The 19,004-nt window shown below is 29.1% G+C and overlaps 1 protein-coding gene across 1 annotated transcript in view; it reads right to left on the bottom strand.

Annotated features, from left to right (window-relative positions):
• Positions 1–7,891, bottom strand: part of LOC149780352 (uncharacterized) — a 130,776-nt gene extending 122,885 nt beyond the window's left edge. Inside the window, exon 1 of the mRNA XM_089937246.1 lies at positions 7,771–7,891. The gene's annotated coding sequence lies outside the window, so the exon portion shown is untranslated. The remainder of the gene's footprint in view (positions 1–7,770) is intronic.
• Between the last annotated feature and the right edge of the window lie 11,113 nt (positions 7,892–19,004).

Below are 19,004 nucleotides of genomic sequence, written 5' to 3'. Positions count from 1 at the left end.
TGTGAAAGTGTGCTGGTGAAAAGCATAACCCCACAAAACAAAATGAAAGCGAAACACTGGAACGTTTTTAAGGAATGTACCAGTACAGTTAGATGTTATGCCCATCTTGTAGGGGCCATCCCTGGGTCCCCACCAAGGGTTCCCTTATTTATATATATATATATATATATATATATATATATATATATATATATATATATATATATATATATATATATATATATATATACATATATATATATATATATATATATATATATATATATATATATATATATATATATATATATATATATATATATATATATCCTCTTACTGTTGGGTAATCACTAAGGTAAAGTGTTGAAATGATGTATTTATTTTATTGGGGACAAATGTAAAACACGTCTGCGAAATATGGGCGTAAACCATTCGCTTTAGATAAAAACGTTTGGTGTATTTGTGACTTTTAGAATTTTCGTGACCTTGTATCTTCTTCTTTATATGAGTGGCAACGTGGATCTTAACATGAGGTTCGCAACATGTCCCACGGTAAGCAATGATACACAGATAAAGGCATGTGTTTTAGATGCTGGGGATATAAATGTGACAAGATTAGTAAAGGGCTAGAAATTATGGTCATGAATTTGAGAATCGACCAGATGAATGGTGCAGCTGACAACCTGAAATTCGACCAAATGATTGGTGCATGTGACAATATGAAAATTGTAACTAACCATATGCATATTGATTCTGATGTTCTAACGAAGACAATGGGAGACTGACACCTGAACAGAAATCTCCAAATTATAAGATTGTGACAATGAAAAGCCAATTCAAAGCACATTGTTTTCAAAATGACGTGATATTTTACGTAACTCAATGCCACGCGAACATATTCCAAGGCTGTGAATCCAAGGTTAAGTCCTTATCCAAGACAAACTTGTCTGCCCCACGAAAGGAATACTATTAACAAAGGGAGTGCTCGTATATTTCCATAGAGAGACAATATATCTGAACACTGAACAACCAATAATTGCCCGCTAAGGCGCTATAAGGGAAAGTACGTCGAAAGCACGCCATCGATTTGAGATGGGCTCAACTCGCAGGGTATCGGTGGACTTAAAACAAACAGAGGGAACTATCAGAACGTTTAATTCCTGCATAAATGAAAATAAAGTGTACAACTGATTTGTGTATTTAAAATATGGCAAACTAGTAACTGATGGTCTATACGTCGTGCAATAATAATCGTGCATTTTGGTCAGAGCGAACGTGAATAAAGTGTACAACCGAGTTGTATATTTAAAATATGGCAGACTAGTACTGATACGTCGGGCAATAATAATCCTGCATTTTGGTCAGAGCGAACGTGAGTTTACATCTAGCATGGGGTATGTTCAAGACAGAGAGCATTGTGATGGGCAGTGGTCATGCATGAATCTTACCCAACACATACTTAACGACTATAGTGTAAGGTAGAACTATGAGCGCGGAAGCTCACCGAGAAAGTGATGAAAGTTAAAGATTATGGTCTGGGACCAATCTAAGGCAGGCAAGGAAACAGTCCAATGCATCGAACGCAATAAACACACACACACACACACACACACACACACACATATATATATATATATATATATATATATATATATATATATATATATATATATATATATATATATATATATATATATATATATATATATATATATATATATATATATCAGTCTAGTTTCTTTTTCTTCGGTATTGTTCTACATCCGACATTGAGCTAATTTGATACTTTTCTTACCGGATATAAACATTTTGTACCATACGAACAACATATTTTGAAGGTGTGACTGCATCTATTCTTTTATAAGAGATAAATTATTGAAATCTGATGCTATGAAACTTCGTTTATGTTATCTGGCAATTGTATGAATGTACTTTTTAATGCAATGTTTTTCATATTGGCAATACATAACTCTATGTTATGCACACATCTCTCCACAAAGATCACCTTTACAAGACCAAGGTAAAGAGACAGATGGCGGCATTATGTTATTCGAACCATTATCACTACGAATTACGTCACTCTTGTTTTGACAGGCAATTTAAACGTAAGAATTAAACAACAAAGTCAATAATAAACGTTTATTTCAGGAACCCACCAATGCATTTTATGAAAGATGAATTTTGTTTTAAACTTGTGTAGTACAAATAAATATAAAAAATTAATATAGAGTAAAAATTAAGAATCCTTATCCATGACTGACTCCAGGGGCTTCAGGATAATAAAATGCAAACACTCGAAAATTTGAAAACTTGTAACATTTTTTTATATTCCGACCATTATCTCCTTCAAGAATATTCATAATTAATCCCATCCCATTGCAACTTGGCAAAATTGTATTCTCCTGTTAAGGAATTCGGAGTTGCGTCTTTCCATCACACAAAATCCATTTATTAGCTATTTTGTGAGCATTATATCTTTTGCATCTCTTCAAATGGCCATTTACATAATATTATCTGGCCTGGCATGCAAGTGCTACATGTATATAAATGAGCCGTGCTTGCATTCACAAAAGTTATTACAATGCGAATCGAGGCTAGTGAATAATTTCGACTAAAAACGATTTACTTTTAAGTGCAATTACCACCCCGAGGAGATAAACGTGCAGTTATCACGCAATAATATCTACAGGGTAACTCAATAACCTAATGCAACTATTCCAATTAGATATCCATCATTTCCAGATCAATTCATGATAGGCTTAACCATTAGAGACATGGGAAATATGCTGTGTACGTTAGTGCAATGTCCAAACTTATCAGGAGTAATGCAATAGCTTTTTTGCATGCGTCCCTTCTGACAGTCAGAACACTGTTAATATTTTATCCAAATTAACTGAGCCATGAATAAACGTTTCTAGGAATCAACTGAATTAGAAATCAATCCATAAATAACAAGTAGCTCTTGTTTGTACGAATACAAAAGATATGAGAGAATCCATGAACACTGAGCAATTGCAAAACATACAAATAAACATCTCTCTCTCTCTCTCTCCATGCAGAATATTGCTTTTATAATGTTGAATTGGGCATACATAAAGATCCCGTAGATAAGGTTATGATATAAGGAATGTTTTGCATACTCTTTCATATCCTTCAGCTTGTGTGCTTAGCGTACAAAATTAAAACCAACCATGACCTAAACAATCCACGGCAAATCTAATCCACTCTTGTATTCTTAGCCAGGTAAAGAAGGTGATTTTCAAGTTAAAGCTCTCTGCGATTGGTTGCTCATAAATATCAAAATTACATTCACGAGGTGTACACAAGTAAACACGTGCAAAAACTACAGCATACCATTGTGCAAAAATTGACCGTTTACTAGTTTTGTATTTAAACATGAATTTGTGTTTCGATAATGCAGTTTTATGCTCTAATAAAAGAGCTGTTTACTGTAATGACCTTATTACACCTCGTATCTAAAGGAGTTTTCATTTTGATGAAGAGTTTCGCAGTGATAGCAACAAAAAAACAATCACGTTCCGACCATCATTGTTTGAATACATCACAGCTCTTACTATGTTAATTCGTTGTTAGAATGCTGGATAAGGAGCGTCACTCAGGCTATAAGTTACTTATTGTGGTAATTACACATCTATGCAAAACGCTTCAGATATGATTGGAACTACATAATGTTGAAATGTTATAGGTCACTCATACATTCTCATTATGCAGTTAGTGTTGCCATTAGTTGTATTAGTTGTTTTTGTTCATTTGTTTTAGCTGTTTTAGAAGTGATATTGTTATAATATTTCTTATTATTATTGTTCTTGGTGTTATTTCCGTCGATTAAGATATCGTCATCTATGTTGTTATGGCTGATTCATCATTCCTTTTGCTGGTTCGAGATAATGAATTGAAATTCAAATGAGTTTGTTCCATAGCTTAATTTATACATGATTTTGTTTGAATCCTCTATCAGCGACATTCGCTATTTGCTTTTTGTAAGTGTAGTTGCATCATGTGACATTATTGTCCACGTGCTGGTGTAGACTATTACTTATTCAGAGCTTCTAAATTTGGAAATCAGTTTCTCCAGTACAGTGGTATAACAGTCAAAAATGGTTGTCCCTTACTCCCGTATAGTGTTATAACTAACATAAGATATTGTCCCTTACAAACAGTACAGTGTCATAACTTATATAACAGGAATCCCCTTACACCAGTATAATGTTATAATTTACATAAAAGGATGTCCCTTGCTTCAGTACAGTGTCATAACTTACAAATAAAGATGTAACTTAACAACAGTACACTGTCATACCTTACATGAAAGGTTGTGCGTTACAACATTATATTATCATAACCTACATCAAAATTTGTCCATTGCAACATTATATTGTCATAACGTACATAAAAGGATGTCCATAACAACAGTAGAGTGTCATAACTTACTTAAAAGGATCCACCTTACTCAAGTACAATGTCATAATTTACATTTAAGGATGTCCTCTACTCCAGTACAGTGTCATAACTTACATAAAAGGATGTCCTCTACTTCAGTACAGTGTCATAACTTACATAAAAGGATGTGCCTTGCTCCCGTACATTTTACTAACTTGTAGAAGTGACTTTCCATACAATATTGTATGCAACTGTTTTGAAAAAAAGAGTGTTATGTAGGGACACAGCAGATATGTTAATCAAACAGAGATAACTGTAAATTTGTTTAATTTTCATACTTAAGATCGTTTCGCAAATGATAAGGCAATAAAAGGCAACTGGGACGCAGAAACAATTCTGATGCAGTTGATACGAATTTAATGGGCAACTGACATGCGAAAGAAGTTCGATGGAACTTGTTGACACAGTAAATGGAAGGGAAGCTTTAATGCGGATGCATTTAATGGATGCATAGTCTAAAGATCCATGACTTTAATGCAACATTCTGAAAAAGCGAAATAATATTTTCATATATTACCGACAATGCACAATCAATGGTTCCATTTGTAATATGCCACAATATCATTAGGTCAACAGTTTAAACAAATATCCACAGCTACTGATGTTGTTTTCCTTGTATCAAAACAAGCGAACGTTTCCTCGTTATATATTAGGCAGATCAGTATATTGTATATGTACAGTCATTTGCAGCTAAGTTAAGCTTAATGTGATATATATACATATACTTAGTTTGTATTGATTTTTAGTTCATTTTAACATTTTTCTTTTATTTTGTTAACAACTAATACATAGCTAAAATATTATCGATGTTTATCGGTTCGTTATTTGGATCATTATTAATGAAATTAACCATGTTTATTTGGATTTAGGTCTATGTTATATGGATTCTTCTACAATTCCCTTGATGTATAGGACATTGTCCAGGTTATATTTTTAGTAACATTCTAGAAAGTTATAATCCATTAGGTAATGATTTCTTTAGAAAAGTTTAATTGTGACATGAGGTCATACAATCTTGTTAATGGAAACAATATTGTGACTTGACAATCCACCATAGATGACATGTAAACGTGAGTCTCTCTCTGTCTAAAATTTGTTCATACAAGACTTTGAAACATGAGTCGCTATCTGTCTAAAGATTCTCCATATTAGACGTTGAAATAGGATTCGCTATCGGTCTCAAACTTCTCCATACAAGACGTTGAAAATATCCTACAGATGACATTTTACCACAAATTTTCACTCGTCTTAGAATTCTCCATGGATGACTGCATTCTGTTCGAAGTGCGTTTTGTTGAAGTACGAGGAGTAACAACATCATCTTCCAAGAAAGGTGAAGCAAGATCAAGGTTAAAACTTTGTCATACAGGAGGATTTGTATCGGAAGCGAAATGAACAGACCAATGCGCCTTTAAGAAACCAATGATGTGCTAAATACACTTACAAATAACATCTATAATTGTTCCGATGATTCTCTGTGCTGAATTCTTTTTAGTGTGTATGGTAATATGTTGGTGACTTTAGGGAAGATAATTTATCATATAAATTAGGATTAATTGCATAGTAACCAACAGGAAATAAGTCTAAGCAGTACGGTTCGGTTTAATGGCCTGGATGCCAACAGGAAATAAGTCTAAGAAGTACGTTTAGGGTTGATGACGTGCATACTAACATGATACAAGTCTAAGCAGCACGTTTAGCGCTAAGATTGAAGACACGCATACCAACAGGATACATATCTAAACAGTACATTTAGGGCTAAGATTGAAGACAGGCATACCAACAGCAAATTCGAATTAACTTGATACCCAACTGGCTTCTAAAGTTTCCTATAAATAAGAAAAATGTTTAAAATAAAAACCGATTTTCATGCATTATGCATAGGAATCAAACATGACTCACAAACGAAAGATAAGTTTGAGAAAAATTAAAAGTATTACATGACGGATGATTTATAAACTTAGCGCGCTAACTCCGCCATGATTGCATCTCATTAAATGATTGCATCTCATTAAAGGCATTTCATTTACCGGAATACGTGTTTGTAAATTATATAATGGAAATGTTCAAGTTCCGATAATTTTTCGAATATTAGTTGAAACCTTTTAAAATTTAAACTTATATCTTATTGCGCACGCTAGGTTTGGAACTGAAGAGGATGAAGACATGCAATATGAATATATATATATATATATATATATATATATATATATATATATATATATATATATATATATATATATATATTACCCCATAATATGTCTCAATATAAAAGTGTCTACCCCATGTCACGTCTCAACATAAAAGAGTCTACCCGATGGTACGTCTCAAAATGTAAGAGTCTACCCCATGATACGTCTCGATATAAAAGATTATACCCTACGACCTTTCGCAATATAAATGAGTATACCCCATGACACGTCTCAATATAAAAGAGCCTACACCATTACATGTCTCAATATATAATAGTCTACCCTATGGCATGTCTCAGTATAAAAGAGTCAACCCCTTCACATGTCTCAATATAAACAAGTCTACTACAAAACATGTCTCAGTATAAAAGAGTCTTTCCCATAATATATCTCAACATAAAATGGTCATTCCGGCAATATGTTCTTTGAATTATAAACGACAAAAAGAGATACAGTTTCATAAGGTAGTTAGGAGTGATGTCGTTTATAAATAGTTGTCATTTTATAAGATGTTCTTTAACTAAATACGAGCATAAATGTGGACGAAGAAACAACCAAACAAATATGGTAAAGCCAAACTATAAAAGGACCCATTGATTTACATCATCATCATTCAGTATCAAACAATGGTACCCACATAACATTTTATAGATATATCTCCTGCTTATAATTACAAAACCATATTCTGTTATATTTGAAAACTTTATTAAGTAGAATATTTAACTAAAATGTAACATTGTAGAGTTAAAATACTTATAAAATCAAAGCTATTGTATGTCAAGGGAAAAAAAATAAATTATGTCAAGGGAAAAAATTAAAACCAAAAGAACCAATTTCAACAGATAATTTGAGTCTAATATCAAAACATTTTCGAGCATTGTCTTATCCTAGAAAATGACTTGCCATGGCAGTATGTGAGATAGAATGACATAAATAAATGACATACATAGCTATTACATCGAATTTGATAAGACTCAACAAATCGCAAATCATCCTGACACTGAACATTTCTGAATGGTATGAAGGGTAACCATCGAACTATACTTTAACACAGAAAGGTATATGAGTCATCATATCACTAATTACACTTTTCGGAAGAGAAAGTCATTCATGCATTTATGTTTATTAATTCACTTACCTGCTGTGGTATACTTAAGAGATGCCCGTCCGGATGAATCCTTGTTTATACCTCCTCTCGCTGACGTTTTGTCTCTTATAGGTCACATTCCTCCTACGCTTGTGCTTTGAAGTCTGGCAATCCTATAATAGCACGGAGCATAAAAGAATACATGTACTAATTCTTAATAAGAATAACACATTTTTTATAACACCGCCGAGTTTGCATTTGATTATAAAGGAAAACCATGATAAATAGTTTGCGGCATTCACACAAGACCAATGAATCATTGATGTTGAAGTAATTACATTCGTAGAGGATTTATTTGATCAACGGTAAAATTATTCAGAATAGTCAATATAATTGAGGTCGATCAATGAAAAGCACATATATATGGGAAAGTGAATTTGATGGCAGTCTAGAAATCCATAACAGTGGCATAGACATGTCGCCTTTTGACTAAAGTATATATGTACATACACATGAACGAAAATACATTCAGAAACACGCATATTTATAAAGGTATCATTTATCCTTGTCTTTTTGTCATTTGCTACAAATCTATGCTCTGAAAATAAGTAGGAGAAAAGAGTGAAAGACAATAAGCTTTACAAAACTCAACAAAAAAGTTTTCTTAGAATGCATCGTGTAGGTGTGAAAAACGGAACCATGGAAATGCCAATAACATAGACCCTATTAATAATGCTCCAAATTTTAAATCCATACACCTAAATAATAATTCAGTGGAAAATAAATTTGAAATAGGACAAGTTTAAGTAGAATATACAATGCTACATCATAATAGCGTATAATGCAACAAACAAAAAATAATATATAATAGCTAAAAGCAATGCAAAAAAAATATACATAACATATTTCCTCACATTTCTCTCAAATTACGCCTGTCAGGTTTAATTATTATACTAATCGATTTCAACATCAACTGATATCGTAATTAGCAAAGACATTTGGGTTGGTGATGCAAATACAGCAAAAAGGAACATTTGTAAAGACATTGTGTGTTACTTCTAAAGTCTACACCATATTCAATAATGCAGAAGTAGATGTGTAATGATGTTTAATGTTTAAATAAATCTGAATTGGTCTATAATATTTATGTAAACATGTAAAACGCCATAATATTGTTATTGATCTGTAATAATGCATAATGTTAATATAGATATATAATAATGTACAATGCTGATATATATATAATGTTGATATAAACTGTAATGATGTATAAAGTTGATATAAATCTGCAATGATGTATAAAGTTGATATAAATCTGCAATGATGTATAATGTTGATATAGATCTGTAATGATGTATAATGTTGATATAGATCTGTAATGATGTATAATGTTGATATAGATCTGTAATGATGTATAATCTTGATATAGATCTGTAATGATGTATAATGTTGATATAGATCTGTAATGATGTATAATGTTGATATAGATCTGTAATGATGTATAAAGTTGATATAGATCTGTAATGATGTATAATGTTGATATAGATCTGTAATGATGTATAATCTTGATATAGATCTGTAATGATGTATAATCTTGATATAGATCTGTAATGATGTATAATCTTGATATAGATCTGTAATGATGTATAATCTTGATATAGATCTGTAATGATGTATAATGTTGATATAGATCTGTAATGATGTATAATGTTGATATAGATCTGTAATGATGTATAATCTTGATATAGATCTGTAATGATGTATAATCTTGATATAGATCTGTAATGATGTATAATCTTGATATAGATCTGTAATGATGTATAATCTTGATATAGATCTGTAATGATGTATAATCTTGATATAGATCTGCAATGATGTATAATGTTGATATAGATCTGCAATGATGTATAATGTTGATATAGATCTGTAATGATGTATAATGTTGATATAGATCTGCAATGATGTATAATGTTGATATAGATCTGTAATGATGTATAATCTTGATATAGATCTGCAATGATGTATAATGTTGATATAGATCTGCAATGATGTATAATGTTGATATAGATCTGTAATGATATATAATGTTGATATAGATCTGTAATGATGTATAATGTTGATATAGATCTGTAATGATGTATAATCTTGATATAGATCTGTAATGATGTATAATCTTGATATAGATCTGTAATGATGTATAATGTTGATATAGATCTGTAATGATGTATAATGTTGATATAGATCTGTAATGATGTATAATGTTGATATAGATCTGCAATGATGTATAATGTTGATATAGATCTGTAATGATGTATAATGTTGATATAGATCTGTAATGATGTATAATCTTGATATAGATCTGGAATAATGTATAAACTTGATACAGATCTGCAATGATGAATAAAGTCCATATAGATTTGTAATGATGTATAATGTTGTTATAGATCTGTAATAATGCATAAAGTAGATACAGATCTATAATGACGCAAATTGTGTTTTATTTATTGATCTGTAAAGATGTTTTATGTTGATATAGATCTATAATGATGATAATTATCGAAACAGATTTGTCATGACGTATAATGTTTATATATACATTCATATATATATATATGTGTGTGTGTGTGTGTGTGTGTGTTTGTGTTTGTAATGATGTATAATCTTGATATATTTGTGTAATGATGTATAATGTTAATATATATATATATATATATATATATATATATATATATATATATATATATATATATATATATATATATATATATATATATATATATATATATGTAATGATGTATAATGCTGCTATAGATATGTAATCTTGTATAATGTTGATATATATCTGTAACGATGTATAATGATGATACAGATATGTATTGATACACAATATTAATATAGATCTGGAATAGATTATAATATTTATGTAGAAAGGTAGTCATGTATACTATTGATATAAATTTCTAATGATACATAATTTTGATGTAGATCTTTAATGATGTATAATGTTGATTTAGATTTGTAATGATCGATAATGTTGATACAGATCTCTGATGATGTGTAATGTTGATAAAGAAAAGTAATGATGTATACTGTTTATACAGACCTATAACGATGTGTAATGTTGAAATAAATCAGTAATTATGTATACTGTTTATACAGACCTATAACGATGTGTAATGTTGAAATAAATCAGTAACTATGTTTAATGTCGATATAGATTTATAATAATAAATAATGTTGATATATATCGGGAATGATGTATAATAACGATATAGGTCTGTAATGATGTATAATGTTGATATAGATCTGTAATGATGTATGATGTTGATATAGATCCATAAACATGTATAACGTTCATATAGATCTGTAATGATATATAATGTTGATATAGATCTGTAATGATATATAATGTTGATATAGATCTGTAATGATGTGTAATGTTGATATAGATCTGTAATGATGTATAATGTTGATATAGATCTGTAATGATACATAATGTTGATATAGATCTGTAATGATGTATAATGTTGATATAGATCTATAATGATGATCAATATCGATAAAAATCTGTGACGATGTATAATATATATATATATATATATATATATATATATATATATATATATATATATATATATATATATATATATATATATATATATATGTGTGTGTGTGTGTGTGTGTGTGTGTGTGTGTGTGTGTGTGTGTGTGATGTATAGTATTGATAAAGATTAATGAGGTTTAATGTTGATATAGATCTGTATTGTTGTATAACGTTGATATAGATATTTAATGACGTATAAAGTTGATATAGATTTGTAATGATGTTTAATTCTGACATCGATATGTAATGTTTTATAACGTTCATATAGATCTGTTATGTAGTATAATGTTCATATAGGTGTGTAATGGTGTTTAATTTTGATAAAGATCTGTAATGGTGTTAAATTCAGCTTTAACTCTGTGGCGATGTACAACGTTGATATAGATCTTTAACGATGTTTAATGTTGAAATAGATCTGTAATCATGTATAATGTTCATATAAATCTGAAATGATGTATAATGTTGACATAGATCCGTAATGATGCATAATGTTGATAAACATCTTTAATGACGTATAATATTAATATAGATCTGTAATGACGTATACTGTTGAAATAAATATATAACGATGTTTAATGATATTTAATGTCAGTATAAACTGTAATGATGTATAATGTTGATATAAATATGTAATGATGTTTCATGTTGATAGTGATCTGTAATTATGTTGACAAGTAATGATGTATAAGATTTATATAGATATTTAATGGCGTATAATATTTATGTAGACAAGTAATGACGCATAATATTGATATATATCTGTACTGATGTATAATGTTTATGTAGATCTGTAATGATGTATAATCTTGATATAGATCTGTAATGATGTATAATCTTGATATAGATCTGTAATGATGTATAATCTTGATATAGATCTGTAATGATGTATAATCTTGATATAGATCTGTAATGATGTATAATGTTGATATAGATCTGTAATGATGTATAATGTTGATATAGATCTGTAATGATGTATAATGTTGATATAGATCTGTAATGATGTATAATGTTGATATAGATCTGTAATGATGTATAATCTTGATATAGATCTGTAATGATGTATAATCTTGATATAGATCTGTAATGATGTATAATCTTGATATAGATCTGCAATGATGTATAATGTTGATATAGATCTGCAATGATGTATAATGTTGATATAGATCTGTAATGATGTATAATGTTGATATAGATCTGCAATGATGTATAATGTTGATATAGATCTGTAATGATGTATAATCTTGATATAGATCTGCAATGATGTATAATGTTGATATAGATCTGCAATGATGTATAATGTTGATATAGATCTGTAATGATATATAATGTTGATATAGATCTGTAATGATGTATAATGTTGATATAGATCTGTAATGATGTATAATCTTGATATAGATCTGTAATGATGTATAATCTTGATATAGATCTGTAATGATGTATAATGTTGATATAGATCTGTAATGATGTATAATGTTGATATAGATCTGTAATGATGTATAATGTTGATATAGATCTGCAATGATGTATAATGTTGATATAGATCTGTAATGATGTATAATGTTGATATAGATCTGTAATGATGTATAATCTTGATATAGATCTGGAATAATGTATAAACTTGATACAGATCTGCAATGATGAATAAAGTCCATATAGATTTGTAATGATGTATAATGTTGTTATAGATCTGTAATAATGCATAAAGTAGATACAGATCTATAATGACGCAAATTGTGTTTTATTTATTGATCTGTAAAGATGTTTTATGTTGATATAGATCTATAATGATGATAATTATCGAAACAGATTTGTCATGACGTATAATGTTTATATATACATTCATATATATATATATGTGTGTGTGTGTGTGTGTGTGTGTTTGTGTTTGTAATGATGTATAATCTTGATATATTTGTGTAATGATGTATAATGTTAATATATATATATATATATATATATATATATATATATATATATATATATATATATATATGTAATGATGTATAATGCTGCTATAGATATGTAATCTTGTATAATGTTGATATATATCTGTAACGATGTATAATGATGATACAGATATGTATTGATACACAATATTAATATAGATCTGGAATAGATTATAATATTTATGTAGAAAGGTAGTCATGTATACTATTGATATAAATTTCTAATGATACATAATTTTGATGTAGATCTTTAATGATGTATAATGTTGATTTAGATTTGTAATGATCGATAATGTTGATACAGATCTCTGATGATGTGTAATGTTGATAAAGAAAAGTAATGATGTATACTGTTTATACAGACCTATAACGATGTGTAATGTTGAAATAAATCAGTAATTATGTATACTGTTTATACAGACCTATAACGATGTGTAATGTTGAAATAAATCAGTAACTATGTTTAATGTCGATATAGATTTATAATAATAAATAATGTTGATATATATCGGGAATGATGTATAATAACGATATAGGTCTGTAATGATGTATAATGTTGATATAGATCTGTAATGATGTATGATGTTGATATAGATCCATAAACATGTATAACGTTCATATAGATCTGTAATGATATATAATGTTGATATAGATCTGTAATGATATATAATGTTGATATAGATCTGTAATGATGTGTAATGTTGATATAGATCTGTAATGATGTATAATGTTGATATAGATCTGTAATGATACATAATGTTGATATAGATCTGTAATGATGTATAATGTTGATATAGATCTATAATGATGATCAATATCGATAAAAATCTGTGACGATGTATAATATATATATATATATATATATATATATATATATATATATGTGTGTGTGTGTGTGTGTGTGTGTGTGTGTGTGTGTGTGTGTGTGTGATGTATAGTATTGATAAAGATTAATGAGGTTTAATGTTGATATAGATCTGTATTGTTGTATAACGTTGATATAGATATTTAATGACGTATAAAGTTGATATAGATTTGTAATGATGTTTAATTCTGACATCGATATGTAATGTTTTATAACGTTCATATAGATCTGTTATGTAGTATAATGTTCATATAGGTGTGTAATGGTGTTTAATTTTGATAAAGATCTGTAATGGTGTTAAATTCAGCTTTAACTCTGTGGCGATGTACAACGTTGATATAGATCTTTAACGATGTTTAATGTTGAAATAGATCTGTAATCATGTATAATGTTCATATAAATCTGAAATGATGTATAATGTTGACATAGATCCGTAATGATGCATAATGTTGATAAACATCTTTAATGACGTATAATATTAATATAGATCTGTAATGACGTATACTGTTGAAATAAATATATAACGATGTTTAATGATATTTAATGTCAATATAAACTGTAATGATGTATAATGTTGATATAAATATGTAATGATGTTTCATGTTGATAGTGATCTGTAATTATGTTGACAAGTAATGATGTATAAGATTTATATAGATATTTAATGGCGTATAATATTTATGTAGACAAGTAATGACGCATAATATTGATATATATCTGTACTGATGTATAATGTTTATGTAGATCTGTTATGGTGTTTAATGATATTTGCGTTTCGCGCAGTTTTTATAGTTCTGTGTCATCATTCAATTAGATGTATATTAAACAAACATGGTAAGGTCGACATTATCATTCATTCATATAGTCATATGGATATTTAATGAATAAAGAGCTGAAATCAAAACACATATAAGCAACATTGGACAGTGTTGGCATGAGATTATACTATTATGACGGGACCTGATATTTATACCGTTGCTCAGGCCTTTAATGAATATCCTATAATGCGTTGGCTTCAATCCCAAGAGAAAAAATGCACTTTGTTGTCATAATGTTACGTGTTTGATTAAGTTAATTGACAAATTCTAGCCGTCAACATCGGCGCAAGAGGTCAATCGATAGTACTACGGTTCTAGAAAAAGCTTGCCATGTTTTGCGTCGTTGTGATCTTCCAAAAACACACTTAGGTTCTGTAATGATTTACATAAAATGTTTTCATTGTTAAATTTTAAAAAATTAAGGCATATTCTATTACTACTTGTTAATACTTAAATCAGTAACAAATAATGCATAATATAATACTCATTGTTAAATCAGTTATAAATAATGCATGTTATAGAATTCATTGTTAAATCAATAACAAATAATGTATGTTATATAATTCATTGTCAAGTCAATAACAAATATTATATCTTATAGTAATCATGTTAAATCAGTTATAAATAATGCATGTTTTAAAATTCTTTGCTGAATCAATAATAAATAATGCATGTTATATAATTCATTATTAAGTCGAAAACAAATATTGTATATTATAGCATTTATTGTTAAATCAGTTATAAATAATTCATGTTATATAATTCATTGTTAAATCAATAACAAATAATGCATATTATAGTACTCATTATTAAATCAATAATAAATAATGCATTTTATAGAATAATTCGTTGTTAAATCAATAACAAATAATGCGTATCATAGTACTCATTATTAAATCAATAATAAATAATGCATATTATAGTACTCATTGTTAAATCAATAACAAATATTGCATATTATAGTACTCATTGTTAAAGCAATAGTAAATAATGCATATTATAGTACTCATTGTTAAATCAATAACAAATAATGCGTATCATAGTACTCATTATTAAATCAATAATAAATAATGCATGTTATAGAATTCTGCGTAAAGTCAGAAACAAATAATGCATATTATAGTACTCATTGTTAAATCAATAACAAATATTGCATATTATAGTACTCATTGTTAAATAAGTAATAAATAAGGCAGGTAGAAAAAATCATGTTTAAGTCGGAAATAAATAGCAAATAATGCGTGGTATAGTGATCAGTGTTAAATCAATAATGAATAATGCATGGTAGAGTGTTCATTCTTAAATCCATAACACATAATGTATGTTGTAGTGTTCATTGTTAAATCAATAACACATGCTTCATATTATGTAATTTATTCTTAAGTCAGAAATCAATAATAAATAATGTTTGTTATAGCACTGATTGTTAAATCAGTAACACAGTGCATGTTGTAGCGCTCATTTTTAAGTCAGAAACACATACTAAATTATATAGAATTAAGTGTTAAGTCAGGAATCAATAATAAATAATCTTTGTTATAGAACTGATTCTCAAGTCAGTAACAAATAATGCATTCTATAGTGCCACTTGTTATATTAATTTTAAATAATGTATTTCATAGTGCTCATTGTACAATCTCAAATCAATAATAAATAATGCATGTTATAGTGCCACTTGCTAAATCAAGTATAAATAATGCATGTCATATTACTGATTGTAAAGTCTCAAATCAGTAACAAATAATGCATGTCATAGTGCTAAATGTTAAGACTACAATTGGTAATAAATAATGCATTCTATAATGCAACTTGTTATATCAATTATAAATAATGTATTTCACAGTGCTCATTGTTAAGGCTCAAATCAATTAAGGCTCAAATCAATAATAAATAATGCATGTCATAGTCCTCATTGTTAAGGCTCAAATCAATTAAGGCTCAAATCAATAATAAATAATGCATGTTATACTCCTCATTGTTAAGACTAAGATCAATAATAATCATACATCCAAATTTCGTGTCAAAAAACATAGTCATATATTTCTGACAAGTACAATCTGACTCATGTGACAAGTTCAATCTGGTTTATGTGACAAGTACAATCTGGTTTATGTGACAAGTACAATCTGATTTATGTAACAAATGCAAATCTGATTTATGTGACAAGTGCAATTTTGATTTATATGACAAGTACAATCTGACTTATGTGACAAGTACAATCTGACTTATGTGGCAAGTACAATTTGATTTATGTGACAAATACAAACTGATTTATGTGACAGGTACAATTTCATTTATATTACAAGTTCAATCTGACTTATGTGACAAGTAAAATCTGACAAGTACAATCTAACTTATGTGACAAGTACAATCTGATTTATGTGACAAGTACAATTTGATGTATGTGACAAATACAATCTGATTTATGTGACAGGCATAATTTCATTTATATGACAAGTTCAATCTGAGTAAAATCTGACTTATGTGACAAGTACAACTTAAGTTATGTGATAAATACAATCTGATTTATGTGACAGGTACAATTTCGTTTATATAACAAATTCAATCTGAGTTATGTGACAAGTACAATCGCATTTATATGACAAGTACAATCTGACTTATGTGACAAGTACAATCTCAATTATGTGACAAGCACAGTCTGATTTAAGTGACAAGTATAATCGGATTTATGTGACAAGGACAATTTGATTTATGTGACAAATACAATCTGACTTATGTGACAAGTACAATCTGACTTATGTGGCAAGTACAATTTGATTTATGTGACATATACAATCTGATTTATGTGACAGGTACAATTTAATTGATATGACAAGATTAATCTTATTTATGTGACAACTACAGTCTGACAAGTTGAATCTGACTTATGTGACAAATACAATCTGATTTATGTGTTAGGTTCAATCTGATTTAAGTGACAAGTACAATCTGATTTATGTAACAAATACAAATCTGATTTATGTGACAGGTACAACTTGATTTATATGACAAGTACAATCTGACTTATGTGACAGGTACAATCTGACTTATGTAACAAGTACAATCTGACTAATGTGACAAATACAATCTGACTTATGTGACAAGTACAATCTGACGTATGTGACAAGTACAATCTGATTTAAGTAACAAGTACAATCGGATCTATACGATACGTGCAATCCGATTTATGTGACAAGTACAATCTGATTTATGTGACAAGTACAATCTGACCTTGATAAATAGTATCAGACTTTGCGATAAGTACAATCGGACTTATTTGTCAAGTACAATCGGACTTTGATAAGTCAATCGGATTTATGTGACAAGGACAATTTGATTTATGTGACAAGTACAATCTGATTTATGTGACAGGTACAATTTGATTTATATGACAAGTTCAATCTTATTTATGTGACAAGTACAATCTGATTTATGTGTCAGGTTCAATCTGATTTAAGTGACAAGCACAATCTGATTTATGTGACAAGTACAATCGGACCTTAATAAATAGTATCAGACTTTGCGATAAGTACAATCGGACTTATTTGTCAAGTACAATCGGACTTTGATAAGTCAAACAGGACTTTGACAAGAACAATTAGACTTTTGACAAGTGCAATAGAAGTTCAATGACAAGTATAATCGGACTTCATTGACAAGTACAATCTAACGTACAAGTACAATCTGATTTTATTGACAAATACAATCTGACTAATTTTACCGCAATATATTCATATGGTCTGACTCTGCAGTAAGATTGTGTCTGCATATAAGTATTCCAAAAATAAATTATCATAGTATGTCTCTGCTTTATTATTTTTATTCACAAAAGTATTCAAAAAATTATCGTCATGAAAGTGTTATCTCCCCCAATTGTCGACAAGTTAATATTAAGATCTTACGGCTCTTGGCATTAAATTAAGTAACAGAAAGAAAGCGAAAGCAGCGATTTTAGTAGTAGTTGTTGTTGTTGTGGGGCTTAACGCCATTTTTCAGCACACGATAGGCTATACATGGCGGCCAGTATTAATGGTGGAGGAAGAACCCGGGAA

The sequence above is a fragment of the Sinohyriopsis cumingii genome, chromosome 16 (genome assembly GCF_028554795.1).
Source record: "Sinohyriopsis cumingii isolate HCF-2022 chromosome 16, ASM2855479v2, whole genome shotgun sequence".
Taxonomy (NCBI): domain Eukaryota; kingdom Metazoa; phylum Mollusca; class Bivalvia; order Unionida; family Unionidae; genus Sinohyriopsis; species Sinohyriopsis cumingii.
The sequence above is the reverse complement of the archived record's forward strand: the minus strand, read 5'-3'. Positions and strand labels throughout refer to the sequence as shown.